At 47.0% G+C, this 17,260-nt stretch overlaps 1 protein-coding gene and 1 long non-coding RNA gene across 23 annotated transcripts in view; one reads left to right on the top strand and one right to left on the bottom strand.

Moving 5' to 3' along the window:
• CACNA1C (calcium voltage-gated channel subunit alpha1 C) overlaps positions 1 to 17,260 on the bottom strand; it is a 638,552-nt gene that overhangs the window by 416,258 nt on the left and 205,034 nt on the right. The gene's annotated exons all lie outside the window — the stretch shown is intronic.
• On the top strand, positions 12,914 to 14,718 carry LOC129049023 (uncharacterized). The gene is made up of 2 exons (XR_008511774.2): positions 12,914 to 13,350; positions 14,460 to 14,718. It is a non-coding gene; the product is annotated as an uncharacterized LOC129049023 (long non-coding RNA).

Below are 17,260 nucleotides of genomic sequence, written 5' to 3'. Positions count from 1 at the left end.
GGGAGCCTGTTTTCTTCCGGGTGTCGATTTGGAACTCAGTTTCCATAAAGCTGCTGTTCCTGTCTCACTCCTGTGAGAGGCTCCCTAAGTCTTCCCTACTGAGAGGGAAATCCGGGCGTTCAGCCCTGCCTGCCAAGAGTGCGCTAGGGCTGTCTAGTGCCTTTGGGCTCACAGGACTCTCCTTACTTTGGGGATAAGAAAGAAGAAGAGGGAGGAAGCAGGAGAAATTGGATGTATCCTAATCCAGCCTCTAAAGTGTCAAGTCCTGCAAAGTCCCCCAAATTCCAGGAATGTCACCTCCTGTATTCCCTCCCTCCAGAATCTCCAACTGGTAGTCTGGCTTTGGGAACGGAAGCTCTGGATTGGTTTTGAAATAATAATCATTATAAAATTAGGTAAATCCACCTAGGTTCTTCTAAAGGAAGGAAGAGAAGGAATGAGGGAGGGAAGAAGGCAGGCAAATTATGTATGGCAAAAAAAAAGAGAAGATTCATAAACACATAGTATAGGAACTATCCAAAATGAAGGACATAGAAAAAAAAAGAATAAAATGAAAGTGCCAGTGATCTGTTCGACAATGTCAAGCAGCCTAATACATGTGTAATTAGAGTTCTCACAGGAATGGGGGGAGAAGCAAAAAAAAAAAAAATTATAAATAATAGCCAGAAATTTACCAATTTTAATTTTAAAAATATAAACCCACAGGTTCCAGAAGCTCAAGGAATGCCAAGCACTAGAAACATGAAAAAAGAATTATACCAAGGCACATTATAATCAAATTCCTCAAAGCAGTGATCAAGAGAAAATGTTAGAAGTAGCCAGGGCATAAAGACACATTTAGGTACAGTGGAACAGACAAGAGGGACAGCAGGTTTCTTATTAGAAACAACACAAGCAAGAAGACAGTGGAATCATAGCTTTACAGTCATGGAAGAAAAAACTATCACCTGAGAATTCTATACTAAGTAAAAATATCCTTCGGAAATAAAAGTGAAAAATAAAGACTTCTCTTCAGATATAGAAAAGCTAAAAGATTTTAATCCTAGCAGACCTGTACTGCAAGACATGTTAAAGTCCTTTAGGCAGAAGGAAAATAATATGAGATAGAAGTGTGGATCTACATAAAGGAATGAAGGATACCAGAAATGGTACTGACATGGTTAAGTACATATGATTTTCATTGAAAAGATCATTGACTGCCTAAACCAAAATAGTAACAATGTATTGTGAGGTTTGGAACAAATGCACAATTAGCATGTATGGCAGCAACGGCATAAAGGCCAGGAAGGGAGTGATCTAAGTGTGCTATTGTGAAGTTCCTGTGCTAGATGTGAAGTGGTTTAGTAACAACTGAAGACAAACTGCAATGATTAAGAATGTACACTATGAGCCCTACAGCAACTGTTAAAATAACAAAACAATGGATTTTAGCTAATAAGTCAACAGAAGAGATGAAACTGAATCCTTAAAAAATACTCAGTTAATCCAAAAGGAGGCAGAAAAAGAGGGAAAAGGAACAAAGGCTACATGGGACTAATAGAAAACAACAAGAGGTTAAACTTAAACATAGCCAGGTATCAACAGCAAATTTGTTGAATACGCCAATTAAGTCAGGCTGAATAAAAGTGCAAGACCCAACTATCCGCTGCTTAAGAGAAATGCACTGTAAATATAAAGACACAAACAGGTAAAGAGTAAAGGAACAGAAAAAGATATGCAGCTGTCCCTCAGTAACTGCAGGGGATTGATTCTAGGACACACCTCCTCCTGCCCCACAGATACCCAAATCCTCAGATGCTCATGTCCCTTATATAAAATGGTATGATATTTGCATATAACCTATCCACATCCCTCCATATGCTTTAAATCATCTCTAGATTACTTATAAAAACCAATACAATATAAATGCTATGTAAATAGTTGTGATACTGTATTTTTTATTTGCATTATTTTTGTTATATTTTTTATTTTTATTTTCCAATATTTTCAATCTGCATGTGCAGAACCTGAAAATACAAAGGACCAACTATACGATACTAACACAGTCAAAGGGACACTGGAGTGTCTATATTAATATCAGGCAAAATAAATTTCAGTGCAAAGGTTATCACTAGGGATTAAAAAGGGCTTTTCAAAACAACAAAGGGGTCAAGTCTTCAAGGGCACATAACAATCCTAAATGTTCATGCACCTATTAACAGAGCTTCCAAATAAATACATGAAGCAAACACTTTTCTTTGTAGAAATAGGCAAACTGATTTTAAAATTCATATGGAAATGCAGAAGGTCTAGAATAACCAAACAACTATGAAAAATCACAAAGCTGAAGGGGTAACTAGCACTATCTCATTTCAAGACTTATTATTATAAAGCTATAGTAATCAAAGCAGTGTGGTATTGGTGTAAAAATAGACAAATGGATCAATGGAACTGAACAGATGGTCTAGAAATAGACCAACACATATATGGAAAATGACTTCCAACAAAGATGAGAGAGAAAAGATGACACAGACTGAGATAAAATATTTGCAAAGCACATATCTGATTTAAAAAAAAACTTATAGCCAGCGAGAATATATAAAGAAACCTCATAATGCAATAATATGAAAATGACCCAAGTATAATGTGTGCAAAAGATATGAACAGATACTTCACCAAAAATATATATATGAATGGCCAATAACCACAGGAAAGATGTTCCATATTGTTAGTCTTCAGGAAAATGCAAATTTAAAACACAATGAGATACCACTGCATACACATTATAATGACTAAAATTAAAATTAAAAATACTGACCACACCAGGTGTTGGTGAGGATGTAGAAGAACCAAAACTCTCATACACTGCTGATGGCAGCACAAAATGGCACAACCACTTTGGAAAAGAGTTTGGCAACTTCTTAAAACGCTAAACGTACACTACCACATGATGTAACCATTCCACTCCCAGGTATCTACCCAAGAGAAAAGGAAAGCATACATCCGTACAAAGCCTTATACACAAATGTTCATAGCTGCTTTATTTAAATAGCTCAAAACTGGAAATAGCTCAACAGGTGAATGGCTAAATAAACTGTGCTATATCCATACAATGGAACGCAACTAAGCAATAAAAAGGAATAAGCTATCAGTACATCCACAGACATGTGTAAACCTCAAAATAATTATGCTGAATGAAAGAAGGCAGTCAAGAGAGTCCATGCTGTATGATTTCACTGATATAAAACAACAGAAAATATAAACTAATCTATGATGACAGAAAAGAGATAGCGGGGGCGGGGAGGGCTGAGCTACTGGGATTACAAAGGGGCAAAAGGAAACTTTTGGGAGTGATGGATATGCTCACCCTCTTGATTGCACTGATGGTCAATGTTGAAACTTTCCAAAGTATACACTTGAAATATGTGCAGTTTGTTATATGCCAATTTTACCTCAGATAAGCTGTTTTTAAAAAATTCATAGAACAATAGAGTGAATGGGTGACTGTTATGTTTGAAAATTATACCTAGTCCATTAAAACATCTTTAAAAATAAATGACAGATATGAAAGCTGGGAGAAAACATCTGGATATTTGGTGACTCCACCCATTGGTTTATTCCTATGGAATTTAAAATCAGATGGCTTCTGTCCCCAGTGCAGATCATGAGGACTGAGGTTGGCCCTCACTGCAGGCTTGAGGCCTGTCACCACCCAGCATGGGTGGCCTGGCCAGCCTCAGTCTGTGCTAAGCGTGGTGTGCCGTGCAACCCATCTCGGCACGATGAGTGAGACTGGAGGCAGTTTCTCCATCTAATGCCGCATGCTCAGGGCCCTCTGCTCTGCTTGCTCTGTGCGAGTGTAACAGGATCAAGTCCAGTAATGAAGTATTAACATGCAATAAAGCAGCATCAGAGAAAACAAGTCAATTTTTGGTGAGGGGTTATAGTGGGAGGGAGATGGGGAGGACAGGAGCCATCTCTTGTGAGGTAGAGGAGGTGGGAGAGAGAAGGCTTCCTCAGCTCCTTGGGATGTTGCCTGGCTGAGACTCAGAGGTAAAGGACTCAAGCTGCACTGAACTGGGACCTTCAAGAGGAATGGTGTTGGGGGTTTCCTCTTGGAGATCTTTGCAGCAGCCCTTCAGGGTGGGGTGGACCCCACTGTTGCTGCCTGAAGCCTCCTTAGATTTCTGAGCAGGGCTGAGGGTTCTGAAGGGGTTTTTTTTGTGAGAGAGCGACAATTGGGAAACAGCTATGGAAAAGCAAGAAGAGAAGTCCTCTTCCCTATCAGCCCTCAGTGTGTGTGTGTGTGTGTGTGTGTGTGTGTATGTGTATGTGTGTGTCTGTCTGTCTGTCTACTAGAAGGAGAGAGAGATGAATTTAATCGGACATTTCCAGGACATGAGTTGCTAGAAACAACTATAAGAAGTAAGTTAATGACAGTGTTTCCAAGTAATGGCTCACTGGGCCCCTGACCCTGTGTTTCCCCACCTTTAAAAGAAGGACAATAATAACAATAATAATAGCTACCTCAAGGGGTATTAAGAGAAGCGCCTAACATATGAGAGTGTTATATTAACTGTGAAGTGCTATGCAAATGTCAGCTATTAATATTAGTGAGGACATAGTTCCTGATAGGAAAGCTCAATGCCATAATCTTTTTTGTGACTTTGCAACCCCTGTGACGTGCAGAGTTTAGGCCGTGGCAGAGGCACTGGGATTTTCATGCTCCAGGTAGTTTTATGGAGTAGCTAGAGTTTATGTCTGAGACCTTCTCTGGTCTCTCTGGTCCCTGCCCCAGTGATTCAGGCCCCAGCTTCCAGGCTGCCCTGATTCTCACCCTACCCCGCTACCCCACCCTCCGTCATCCCAATGCACTCCAGCTGAACTTGCCCTTCCTATGTTTCAAGCATTTCCATAGTGCTCCAAATATTTCCTTAATCAAAAACTATCCTGTTGGGAACCCTATTCTTTTATCAACCTGGTCTCTGATCTCAATTACTCTGCTAAACACACACATGCTAATTAAGGTGTAGAAGCTGTTAATGTCTGCACCTATTCATCTGCCCTGGTAATAGAGGCCATAAACATTTCTCACTATACTCCATGGAGCTCTAAAGGTTCTACCAAGATACATAAGGGACCTCGTTGGAGAATCAGGAGAAGCTGAACAGGTCAGCTCTGAATCATCCATTCTTTCCTATGCACTTGAACCAAAGCATCTCTGCTCTTTTCTGTTCTGTGTTGGGTCACATGGGAAAAAAGAGTTCTTTGGTAATAAGATGCTTGGTAATCCCTGACTTACTTCAAAGGTAATGCTAAAGGCAGAAATTCTAGGGAGGAAATGGCAGATCCCTCAAATTCCAGCACATGGACAGCTGTCTGCTCCAATCCTGAAACCAGCTCAGCCTACTTTTGGACAGACTGCAACAGAGATTCGGGTTCATATCCCAGACCTGGTGCCAACCAACAGTAGTTCTTAAGCATATCCTTGCTTATGTGTTAGGTCTCAGTTTTCTACTCTGAATAATGAAGTACAGTTGGCCCTCTGTACCCACGGATTCAACCAGCTTTGGGTAAAAAATATTAGGAAAAAAATCATTTAAAAATAATACAAATTAAAAAATAAAATATACCATATGTAAAATACATAAAAATGGTGTAGTATGTGCATATAATCTACATATATAAAAGGACATGGGCATCCTTGGGTTTTGTATCTGAGAGGGGTCCAGGAATCAGTCTCCCCACAGACACCAAGGGATGACTGTAACTGGGCTTGATGACTTTCTGTCTGGCTCAAAACCCATGTTTTTTGAGGCTCGTTGCAGACAACCTTCACCAAAGACCAGAGGGGGCCTGCTGCCGAACATCCACCCCGGAAGCACTGAGCCCTCCCCACTCTACTGGCTCTCTTCTCCCACCTATGCTTCCGTGCCTTAATGACAGTTTCCTGCTCATCCTAGCCCGACCACAAGAGAAAAGGTCAAATCCAATCTGAGACTGGCCGTCTTCTCACAGAGAGAGGGGAAAGATCCAGTGGTGCTGTGAGCTTAGAGTGGTCAGGCCGCCTCTCTTCCATGACACAGGCTCCACAAGCAGGTGCAGATGGAGGTGGCGGGTCAAGGGTGGGGCTGTGTGGGGGTTGCGAGCTGGGGGACAGTGGACGGAGGCTGCATGTGGGATGGAACAGGGGGCCGGGAGAGAGCTAGGTCATATGCACAGAACGATGCGGTACAGCTGGCAGGCTCACCAGACAATCTGTGCAGGCACGAGCCTTCTGGGAAGACACAGCCAGCAGGACTGTCCCCTGTTGGGTGATGGTAAGGAGTCAGGGTCCACAGACAGGCAGAGACACATAGTCATGCCTCTCCCTCCCCCTTGCCACACAGAGCCTGACATGTATTGGGCAAAGGAAAGAAAGATCACGTTTGCCGGGCTAACATTGCTGATGATGACTGCTAGCTAGCAGGACAATGATTACACACCAAACACACTGCCACAACTAATTTTCAAGCAGATCAAAATAAATCAGAAAACAAAACCATCTGACAGCGGAGAAATGGGGAAACCTGTTAAGAGGTAATTACAGTCCTTTACCCCTTGTTTTACCCTCATCTCTCCCGCCACTGGTGCAGGCATGGAATCCCAGCTGTCACTCTGTCAAGAGGCCTGTGTGCCTGCAGGCTTGTGCAGGGTGGGCCAGGCTGGGAGTGCTGCCACCATGCCTGGCTGCCAGGGACCAACATCTCCTGACAGGGACATTCGTCCATCCCTGACACTTGAAGATACTGTCTCATCCCAGCCGGGGCCCCACACCAGCCAGCCTGGCACTCCACCATCTCATGTTCCTTCAAACAAACCCCATCAGTCCCTGCTCTAGACTGCACCCTCAGACCATACCGTGGAAAGAGCCCAGCTTCGGAATCAGACAGCCCCAGGTATGAATCCCAGCTTCACTAATTACGGCCTCCTAGTTAGACGGCCTTGGGCAAAATACGTGAGTTCCAAGGGCCTCAGTTTCCTCATGTGAAAACAGGATACAGGAATGCCTAGCTTATGCAGGGACTGTGTGAATTAGGAATCATGCATGTCGGGCACCCACTCCTTGGTTTGCTTTCTGAGGGGCTGCTATGCTCACCATCACTGTTGTTCTCTCTCACAAGTCTCACCAGAGCAGTCACCAGCGGCTGAACACTTTCACTGCAACCCAGTGGCTGCTTGGGAGCCTTTCTGGTTGATGAAGTGTCTCAGGACGTCTCTCCATGGGGCAAAAGGAAACGTTCCCTTTTCCAGATCATGCTTCCCCTATTACCTGAAGGAAGCCCTCCTAGCTTGGAAGCATCAACAGGTACTCGGAGCTGAACGAAGGAAGCAGGCAGTGAGTGAAATGAACACACGCGGTGAGAACGACTCAGGAGTGCTCATATCCTCTGAGGGGACGCCTGGGCCCCACAGCACTTTCTGAGGGAACTGCTGGGCGTCCAGCTTAGAAATGAGGCCCACAGGATGAGGGCTTGCTGCCATAAAGGAGGAGGCCATGCAGATAAGGGCACAAGGCTCTAGATCATCATCAAGCACCCAAGTGGGACCTTATGCCACTCCTTCGACCCAGGGCCATCTTTTAACACTAAAGCCAGGATAGCTCCTGCTGAGTGCTGGACAGGACGCAGGTGAACAAGCCCTGCCTGCTGGAGGCTGCCAAGCACAGCCCATACCCCTTGCATGGACAGTCAGTCAACAACCACCCATCAGGTGCTCATCAGGTCAGGGACACAGCCTGCACACACGTGCTGTCCAGGCATTTGCACCGAGGGAAACAGACAGCCTCCTTGATCCCCTCCCATTCTCTGCTCCCTAACTAAGCCCAGGGTCGGGGAGAGGGGGGTGACCCCCTCCCTTCCCTGCAGGAACTCCCCCTATGTTGCCCTTTCAGATTTACAAGTGTCTTCTCTTAGCCCACAGGAAATCGTGCAAAGTTCCTTGAACACCCCTCCATCTATCTGAGCTTTGTTTGCCAAGTTACCCTAAGAGGTCTAGATTCTTCTTCTGGTTTCACTCTGATTTGATTTCCAGAAAATGTCACATCCCTCTCCCCATCTCCAAAACCAGCAGCATGTCTCCATGGTTCTGGCCGCCCTGCTGGTCCTAACCCAGCAGCCTGGAGGAGCTCCCAGCCCACCGAAAGAGCCAGCTCTGGGAGTCCAGTTTCTTCTCCGCCAGCCCTGTTCTTCCCCTAATGATCCGTGCCTGGGCCCTGGGCTCTCCACTTTGAGCTGTTGATACAGTTGGCCCTTTGCATTCTTGGTGATTGAACCAGCCACAGATAGAAAATATTTGAAAAGAAAATTTTTAATAAAAATAATATGACAATAAAAATCATACCAGTAAATGAAAACAGTACATCATAAGAACTATTTATATAGCACTTACACCATATTAGGTAGTATAAGTAACCTGGAGATGATTTAAGGTACACAAGAGGATGTGCACAGCTTATATGAAAACACTATGCATTTTATGCAAGGGACTTGAGTACCTAAGGATTTTGGTATCCAAGGGGTTGGGGAGTCCTGGAACCAATCACCTGTGGATACCAAGGGACAACTATATTTAGATTGGAAAAGATACAAAAAGTCACCTGGGCAAATTAACCTTTAAAAACTAGACTACAGTCAAGAAGCAAAAGTATCACTGGGACCTTCTAACGTGGACAAAATTAACCTGTAATATGAAATATGAGCAGTTTCTTTTTAAGGGCCAACATCAGAGTCTTGTTTGCCTATAAACTGATTTCTTCTAGCTGTGGAGCTATTTTATTCTGATCCTGGGCCTACGAACATGTGTCCAATAGAACGGATAAATGTAATGTAGCACTAGTCATAGAAAGTGTCCCTGTTTCAGGGAAAGATCAAGTCCCAGGCAGTGGCCACAGCGCTTTTGCTGTCATCTCACAGCACAATGCAGAGGAAGCTCCACATTATAATAGGGATGGGGTGACAGGAACAACAAAGCAAATCAACTGCCTTGGAGTGACTGCTCTACACAGCCAACCGTCAAACTCCCGTGATGCTGGCCCTAGGAATAACTTCCAGGAAGTTCAGCCTTTTTTGTGTTCTTAAGAAATATAGCAAATATACAGGCAAATCCACAGGTTTTCAGTTTTGGAATATCTGCTGTCTGGCTTCCAGCTCAAGGCGTCAGTAGAGAAAGGAATAGGCTGCTTGGGAGGAGATGACTGATGATACGAGGCAGACACCAGCCGGGGAAGCAGGAGGAGGCAGGAGGCAGAGGATGGTCATCCATAGGCATGGACAAGCCTTCAGGGCAGAACTGAGCTGGAATCGAAGAATGGATAGGCTTTGGAGGGAAAGGTGAGGAAGGAGAGCTTTTCAGGCAGGGTAAGGCAGAGGTGAAAATAAGTAGGAGAATGGGGCCCATAAACAGATTTTCCTGGTGAAGCAGAGGGTTTGTGGCCAGGAATGGGCACAGCCAGACAGCAGATTGTAGACAGGATTGATTTGGCCTGCATCTCCAGACAAGCAACTCACTGAGGGTTTGTGAGCAAGGCAATAGCTCGATGGAAGAGATGCTTGGGGGACACCGGGGGATACCGGTCCCGTTGGTGGCCTTGCGGATGCTCTATCTCTCCAGAATCCTAGGAGGATGCTCTGCCCAGAAGAGTATGCTTCTTGAAATAAATAAGAGCAAACATTTGCATGGCACATGGCATGCATTAAGCACTGTTTTCTGCACTTGACACACTTAAAAATTTTTTTTTTTTTTAGACACAGTCTCACTCTCTCATCCAGGCTGGAGTGCAGTGGTGTGATCATAGCTCACTGCAGCCTCAAACTCCTGGGCCCAGGCAATCCTCCTGCCTTAGCCTCCCAAGTAGCTGGGACTACAGGCATGCACCACCATGCTCTGCTAATTTTTTTTTTTTTTGTAGAGATGGGGTTCACTATGTTTCCCAGGCTGGTGTCAAACTCCTGGGCTCAAGCAATCCTCCTGCCTCAGCCTCCCTAAATGCTGGCATTACAGGAGTGAGCCACCATGCCTGGCCTTGACACAATTTAACTTGTTTAATCTTCAAACTAATTCCCTACCATAGACACTATTTTCATCCCCATTTTATAGATTAGGGTACCGAGGAACTAAAATGTTAAATAACTTACACCCAGCTAGCAAGTGGCAACACCAGGACTTGAACTCAGGCAGTCTGAGCTGGAATGAAAAGAGCGAACAGGCTTTGGAGGTACTCAGAATACCTAACTCCTTAAGCTACACTGCCTCATGGGGGAGATTCTCTCTGAGTACTTTTCCCAAGGCTCAGGGCAGCCTCCGCTTTTCAAAAGGGAAAATAACCCGCTCTGGGGCTGCACCTTGAACTTAAACCTACAGAAACGTTTTCCATTTAGAATGAAACTGGGAAGTAGAAACACAGGAGTCGAAGAACATCTGCATTTCACCCAAATTGGCCCTGGAAGCCATGAACTGGATCCCACACCCCACCCCTCACAGGCCCTTCCAACCCGGCCTGATAGTGGCAGATGGCTACCCAATACAGGCTGGAGGTGACAGAGCCTGTCGGCCCCAGGACCCTGTGGGACTCAGGAGAGGAAGAGACAACTGGATGAGAAAGAACAGTGTCTGCCATTACCCGAAACAGATCCGCGTTGTCCTAGAGAGCAAGCAACAGGCCACCAGCCCTTGGCAAAGGGAGTGTCTAGACACCCTTCATCTCCCCTTTCACGCTTACTTCACCCACACCCCCCACCACCACCCAGGCCCTCCAGCCTGGCCACGGAGGGGAATGGCTGTCTGTGCCAGCACTTGCTAATGATTTCATGTGCTCTCCCCTCAGGTGGAGTAAGACTTCACCCAAAAGAAGAATTGGAATAGTGGCAATACAGACATTGTGGCATCAGGATGGACGTGACATTTGAGGACCAGGAGCCCTATTTAAGACATCGCATGGCCAAGCTTACACCAGAAAGGGAGTCCAATGACTTTCCACTCCTGCTTCCTCCATCCTGGCCTCCTGGGTTCCTGTCTGGCTGGGTGGCATGGCCATGGGCTCTCTATACCGTAGAGGGTTCCATCACCATGTCTGGAGTGCTGTGGCCCCCACTCAAGGAGACTACTCATTTTCTCTCGCTGGAGAACTTAAGCCACTCAGCAAGATGATTGCCTTGACCAATTCAAAAGCCTCAAAACATGGACATGAGGGGTCACTGAGTACGCCATTCTGGAAAGTGTAAGGCACTCCAGGTGTGGAGGGGTGGAAGTGATTCAAGACAACTGCTCATAAAAGAATCAGGCCCTGCCCTCTAAAAGCTGACATTTCACAGAGAAGGAGGGTGTATGGGAGACATTTGAGAATTTCATTACAGCTGGCTCAAGGTAGTTTGCAAGGTAAACACACTAGTCTTGATGACGGAATACTTTAAGAGTCAGTAACAGCTTTCGAAGCTCGCCTTCTCAGGATGAGCCTTCTAGAGTTGGCTAAACAAGACCAACATTACAAACGAGCTCTGGCTCCCTGCTGGCTCCCCTAGACCCCTTCTACCTCTGTTCCCTGACCCCGTGCCCTGGAAGCTTGGTGCCTGGGGACTGCTTGACGTGCCCGGCTCCCTGACCCTCCGGCTTCAGGTTGGTTTGGCCAATGAGCAGCATCAATAAGAAACTGGAGATGGGAGGACAGAGAAGGCAGGGTGTTTTCTTTCCATGTCCCCCTACCTTGGTGCCTTGGTCCTGGCAGTGACAACATCCTTCCGTGATTACGGTTTCTCCCCCATGGTCCTCCTCCCAGCTCCAGCTCCCACCAGGCCCTGCAAACAGGATTTTCTCCCCTTCCTCCTCAGGCCCTAGGGTGATGACAGCTTCCCTCTACGTTTAACCCTGGGTGCCTCAATATCCCTTGCTGGTCTCCTTACCCCTCCGTAAATATGCCCCTCAAAAAACTCTGTTCCGTTGAACCATCTGTGTAGAATTCTGCTTCCTATTATGATGCCAACTGAACACTGGGTACCCATTCTTTGTCCGTAGTCAAGGACAGTTTATACAGAAAACACAAAGCTTCTGTGGTTAGAAGCTGGTTCCTGGCTTCCATGAGTGGCTGTACCCAAACCTGTCCTAAATAGACAATCGTCATTTTCGTTTTTCAAATTCTCCACAAAGACTATACATCTGTGTTGTCTAGAGGGCTGTGTGTGATTTTGAATCCAGAACCCAGGGGCTCAGAATTCCTCCACCCTAAACCTTCCTTCATCAGGAACTTCACTGTCACTCCTATCAGTAGAGAAGAGACAGTCTCAAAGTTCATTGAGCCCATCCCCTTAAGCACATACACACATAGAATTTAGGCAGGTTTAACCTAGGTGATTTCTTTCAGCCAGTCTATAGATCAAGAACTAATTCCCATGACTCCCTCCTGGCTCTAGAATGAGCATTCCCTCCCGGACTCCTTGGAATGTCTTTTGCATATTGAAGTCATTTTCCTCATTGCTCACCCTTCCCTGAGTAGACACGGAGGCATTTTGTAACCGTCAGTGTTTTGACAAAGCATGAGTATTTAATCATGTGCCCGCTACTCCCCGTACCCCACATGGCATACAGGCTTGCTGGTACCTGCTGCCGGGGCAGGACAGTGGGCAGAGAGCCGGCAAGCTCCCAAGACATCCGACCCTGGGCAGGGGGTGGGGACTAAGCCAAGGAGGTAAGACTCTCCCTTTCACAAGATGCTCAGTCTGCCCAAGGCCGAGTCTGTCTTCCATTCCACTTCAGGGAGGGAATGCTCAGCCCGGAATGAACAGCACCAAGATTAACTGGGACAGAAAGGACCATCTCGTTCTATCCCTTGCCTCTTCCGGAACTAAATCATCTTTGGCAGATGGTGTTTCTAGCCACAGTCTCCCAGGGAACCTCCCCCAGCGCCTAGCAACCTTCAGCATTGGGGAGTCCTTCCCGTGGTTTGGTCTAAATGCCCACGATGCTCCCAGGCTCAGGGGTCCACACTCCTCTGTCCATTAGGGGCCCTCAGAGGAACCCAACCCCCAGGACACCACAGGTCCAACTGTTCCCTCGCTAGGAGCCCTTGGCCATCCCACCATGGGGCGAATGTGACCTCCCACTCCAGCCAACACTCCCCACACCCCCAGCCTGCCCAGGAGCATTTGCTTTTCAAAACTTCCCTTTCTTAAAAAAGAAACAATTTTCCAAAGCCCAGGGAGTTAATCCATGAAATCTTCTGGAACAAAAGCAGCTGGCCCAGGCCTTGGATAAGTCGATCAACAAACATGCCAGAGCCCTGTGTGGTTCAAAATGTTCTTTGTTCCAGCCGCCGAGCCTGGATCTTGCTGGATCCTAACGGTGAGTTGGCTTCTCAAAGTCACACCCCTCTGGCTGTCGGCCCCACCCCTGCCATACCCTTGAAAGCTAAACCCTCTTCAGAGGGACCACATCATCACTTTCCCCTCAGTCTCTCCCTCTTTCAGAAACCACCTGATTGAAAATGTTTGGAGCCAGTCAAGGTTTGCTGACAATGGAAACAAACCGGTCCCTGGCACAAGGCACAGGCTGCTCAGTGTAACTGGAGGCCCCATATGGTTGTTATTCTGGGAGAGAATCAAAGAACCTAAAAACCTGCTTCTTGGATGACAACAGGGGAAAAAACACATGAAAAAAACCCTGTTTTTTAAATACCCATTCTTCATTTTACGTGCAATCGATCCTGAACAGTGTCAGATGTTTGGCGGGTGCTCCGAGACCAAAAGAACAGTGGAAAAGAGGACTGGCAAGGTCAGCCGGCCAGCAAGATTTCCCAAGCATCACCAGGGGGAATACCCCTCCCAGACGTGCCACACGGAAGGAATTCCAGCAGGCTCCTTCCTCGCTGCCCTCCGCAGACGCATTCCAACCCCCCTGCTCAGAGAGGGTGGGAGGCTGAGTGCAGCTGCCTGGCAAGGCTGAGGATCCTACTCTGGGATTAAAGAACTCTGGGAATAATAAGAACTCTGGGAATAATAAGAAGGGAATTTGCCCTTCTTATTATTCAGTTCTTTCACCTGAGCTCTGTCTGGCTGGAGCTGAGCTTCGGGTTCTTTCTCCCTCTCAGCCTCAGTTTCTCATCTGTAAAATGGGCATTGCTGAGGGCCGTTATGAGAGAGAGGATTCCATGTATCTTCTTGGGGGCAGCTGGTGAATCCGGCAGGTGCTCAGCTGTTTCCTGCCTGCCCAGTCCTGCCCACACCCTTCTCCCAAGCTTCCAAGGAGGCTCTGACAAGTACTGTACAAGAAGGCTTAGTTCCCTAGTTCCTAGTTGAGTGATCTAGAGCACAGCACTTAACCTCTCCTGACCTCATTTTAGTCATTTTTAAATGGGGATAATAATTATATATTATGAACCCAAAGCTCAGCTCCAGCCTGAGACAGTTCAGGTGAAGGAACTGAATAATAAGAAGGGTAAATGAATTTCCCAGGTTCTCCTTGCCAGGCAGCTGCACCCCCTTAACTGCATGAACATTTCTTAAGCGCCCACCGTGGACCAGGCACGTGCTGGGCTTTGGAAATACAGCGCTGGGCAACACTCGCAGAACCCCTGCTCTCACAGAGACACTACACAAACCAGCCAAAGTCCATGTGAAGTAATGTGTGATTGCAAATCCGGCTACATTTTATGGAAGTTTTAAAAAGAAAAGGAACGAAGGTCCTGGCTCAAAATAAACGTTTAATAAATAATAGATACTCCTGTTATCATTAAGTGTAACCAGTCAGTGTAGCTTCATTATCCCTTGGTTTACAGAAGAAGCAAAGAAAAGCTCAGGAGAGGCAAGTACATTTCCCCAGGCAGCACAGCCTGAAGAGAAACACTGGAATTCACACCCAGGGGCATCTGCCCAGCTCCAGAGCCCTTACTCCTCCCTCTGTGTCCCATGGCCTCTGTGTTTCATAGGTAGACTCCCTTGCAGCTTTCCTAAGAATTTCACATGACCTCACCTGATCCTTATAACATTCCTTAAAGTGGGAGGACTTATTGTTACCCTATTTCTGCTTCTAGGGAAACTAAGCCTAAGGTCACTCACTTACCAAACCAGAGCCAGGTCTATTTTCACTACAAGACCAAATCAGTTACTGCTTCTCTTGGAACCCAATGCACCTTCCCAGCTCCTGGGTCCATAAAGGGAGCAGAGGTGCAAGCACATCATGCCAGCCCTGGCAGCGACAACCTTGAAAGTCCCAAGTTCCATCTAACAGGTGTGCCTAGAGCACGAGAGGGTCACTGCAGAAGAAGCATGAGAACAGGTGTTGGAGGCTGGAGCATGCCCAAGGCCCTGTAACCCCCAGATTAATATGCTCAGCTTAATTATTTCCAGGACCTGGCCAGTGGCTGGTGTATCCCACTAGGAGCTCCATGCAAAATAACAAGGCCATATGCCCCCAGTGCTGCCCACCCGGCACATTCTCAAATGCCAGCAGGCTCGAAGGCATTGTTCTGGAGGTGGAGGAAGGGAAAAAGTGAGGCTGCTTTGGGGAAAAACAGAGGCTTTGGGGCAGGGAGAATGTGTTTTTGCCCAATGATGTGCACAAGGCAATCCACATGCCTGCTCATCCTGCCTTGGTAGCCTGAGTTTCTGAGCTCTTTGATAGCAGAATAGGAGAATTGCTACTCTGTGTCCACGGAGCCCAAGGATGAGGCATTTATCTCATCAGATTGTTAAGATACAGTGTGGGTGTTTGGATGTCATTACTGCATGGATAGCAGCGTGCAGTGGAGGGGGACAGAGATGCTGAGATAAATAACACAGGATCCTTTAAAAATACACTGGGAACCAGGAGGCTACTGAGAACTGCAGGAGGTCTGAGCCAGAAGGGGCTCCAGAGATTGCTGGGCCACCCAGCTCTCCCTTTCTGTGGGAGACTGAGGCCCAAAGGGGGCGGGAGCACTCAGGCTGACAGAGAGGAAGGTGTGGAGCACACTGGAGCCCCGGCGTCTTCCTCCTCGCTGCCAGGCACATTCCATTGCACCACGGGTTTATGCTCTGGCATCCCCAGCAGAGAAAAGATGATGGCAGAGAAACCACTGCACAGCGTCACCCTGCATTTGCAGGGAAGATGGTCCCCTGGGGGATGCTATTCAGCAACCACAGAACAAAGAGGTTGGATTATCTGTAATGAAGGGACAGGGGTGTGGGAGGAGAATGAGATAGGGTACAGGAGTCCTCCGTCCTTGCCAAGGTTGCAGCCCCGCACTCTGCAGTAAGGTGGAAGCAGAGGAAGACACAACGCCAGACAGAGAGGGCATCTGCCCCTTTAGCCTTGGGATGGAGCATCAAGCACCTCTGGTTTTAGAGACCCAGGCCTAAGTTTTGTCCCTGAAACAGGAGTGGAACAAATGCCCCCGTGTGCTGTTTCCCACTCTGTAATTCACAACTACAATTGAGGAGCAGAGGGTCGGGAGTGCTTCACCTAGACAGCCAGACATTTGCGGTAACTAACTGTTCCCTCCCAAAGCCTGTGCAGAAGGTCAGCATCACTCTATCCACCCCCAGCAGGCCAAGGGCCTCCCCCAGGCCAGCAAAGATGCTGATCTTCAAACTCACTGTCCTGGAATCCCTGGTATTGTTGCTTAATTCACCAGGTCACTTGAGGGTAAGAATGACCTCAGCTCATCAGGCAGGCATCCTAGAGCTGATATTTAAGGAGAAATCCAGAGGCTTAAGAAGTAGTCAAGAAAAAGGCAGCTCAGACAATGGGAAGGACAGAAGGGTTTGCAGAGAGTGAAAGGAGCCAATGCAGGATAGGGCAAGCCAGAGCAAACAGCTCTGGGCTGGGGTGGAGGTGGACTCTGGCAAATGGAGAAGAACTTGGGATGGAGCTACCTCTCTGCCCCACCAAGGGCATGGGGAATAGCAAAGCCAAAGGGGAGCCATCAATTTTAAGCAAGATATCTCCTGAGGAAGTACTGGCTGCCAAGGGAGTCCATGTTTCATCAGCCAATGGGGAGATTTGACTGGACTGCCAAAAGGGCTGGCTGACCTCCGGGTTGCCAATCATTCCCCAACCCCTGATCTGGCAGTAAAAAGCCCATGTGGAAGAGGGTTAGGGAGAAACAGCAGGAACCATGAGCACACGAGCCATCTCTGAGTCACAGCATTTAGGAAAATGCTCGCAACCTGGCACGATTGCAAGGGTTAAGTGATTTGCCCTAGGTCATGAAGCTTCTAACCTGGACAAGTCCCATCATCTCCCTGGACCTCAGTTCCCCCTCTGTAAGAGGAGA

Source organism: Pongo abelii, chromosome 10, assembly GCF_028885655.2.
Source record: "Pongo abelii isolate AG06213 chromosome 10, NHGRI_mPonAbe1-v2.0_pri, whole genome shotgun sequence".
In the NCBI taxonomy this organism is placed as follows: domain Eukaryota; kingdom Metazoa; phylum Chordata; class Mammalia; order Primates; family Hominidae; genus Pongo; species Pongo abelii.
The sequence above is the reverse complement of the archived record's forward strand: the minus strand, read 5'-3'. Positions and strand labels throughout refer to the sequence as shown.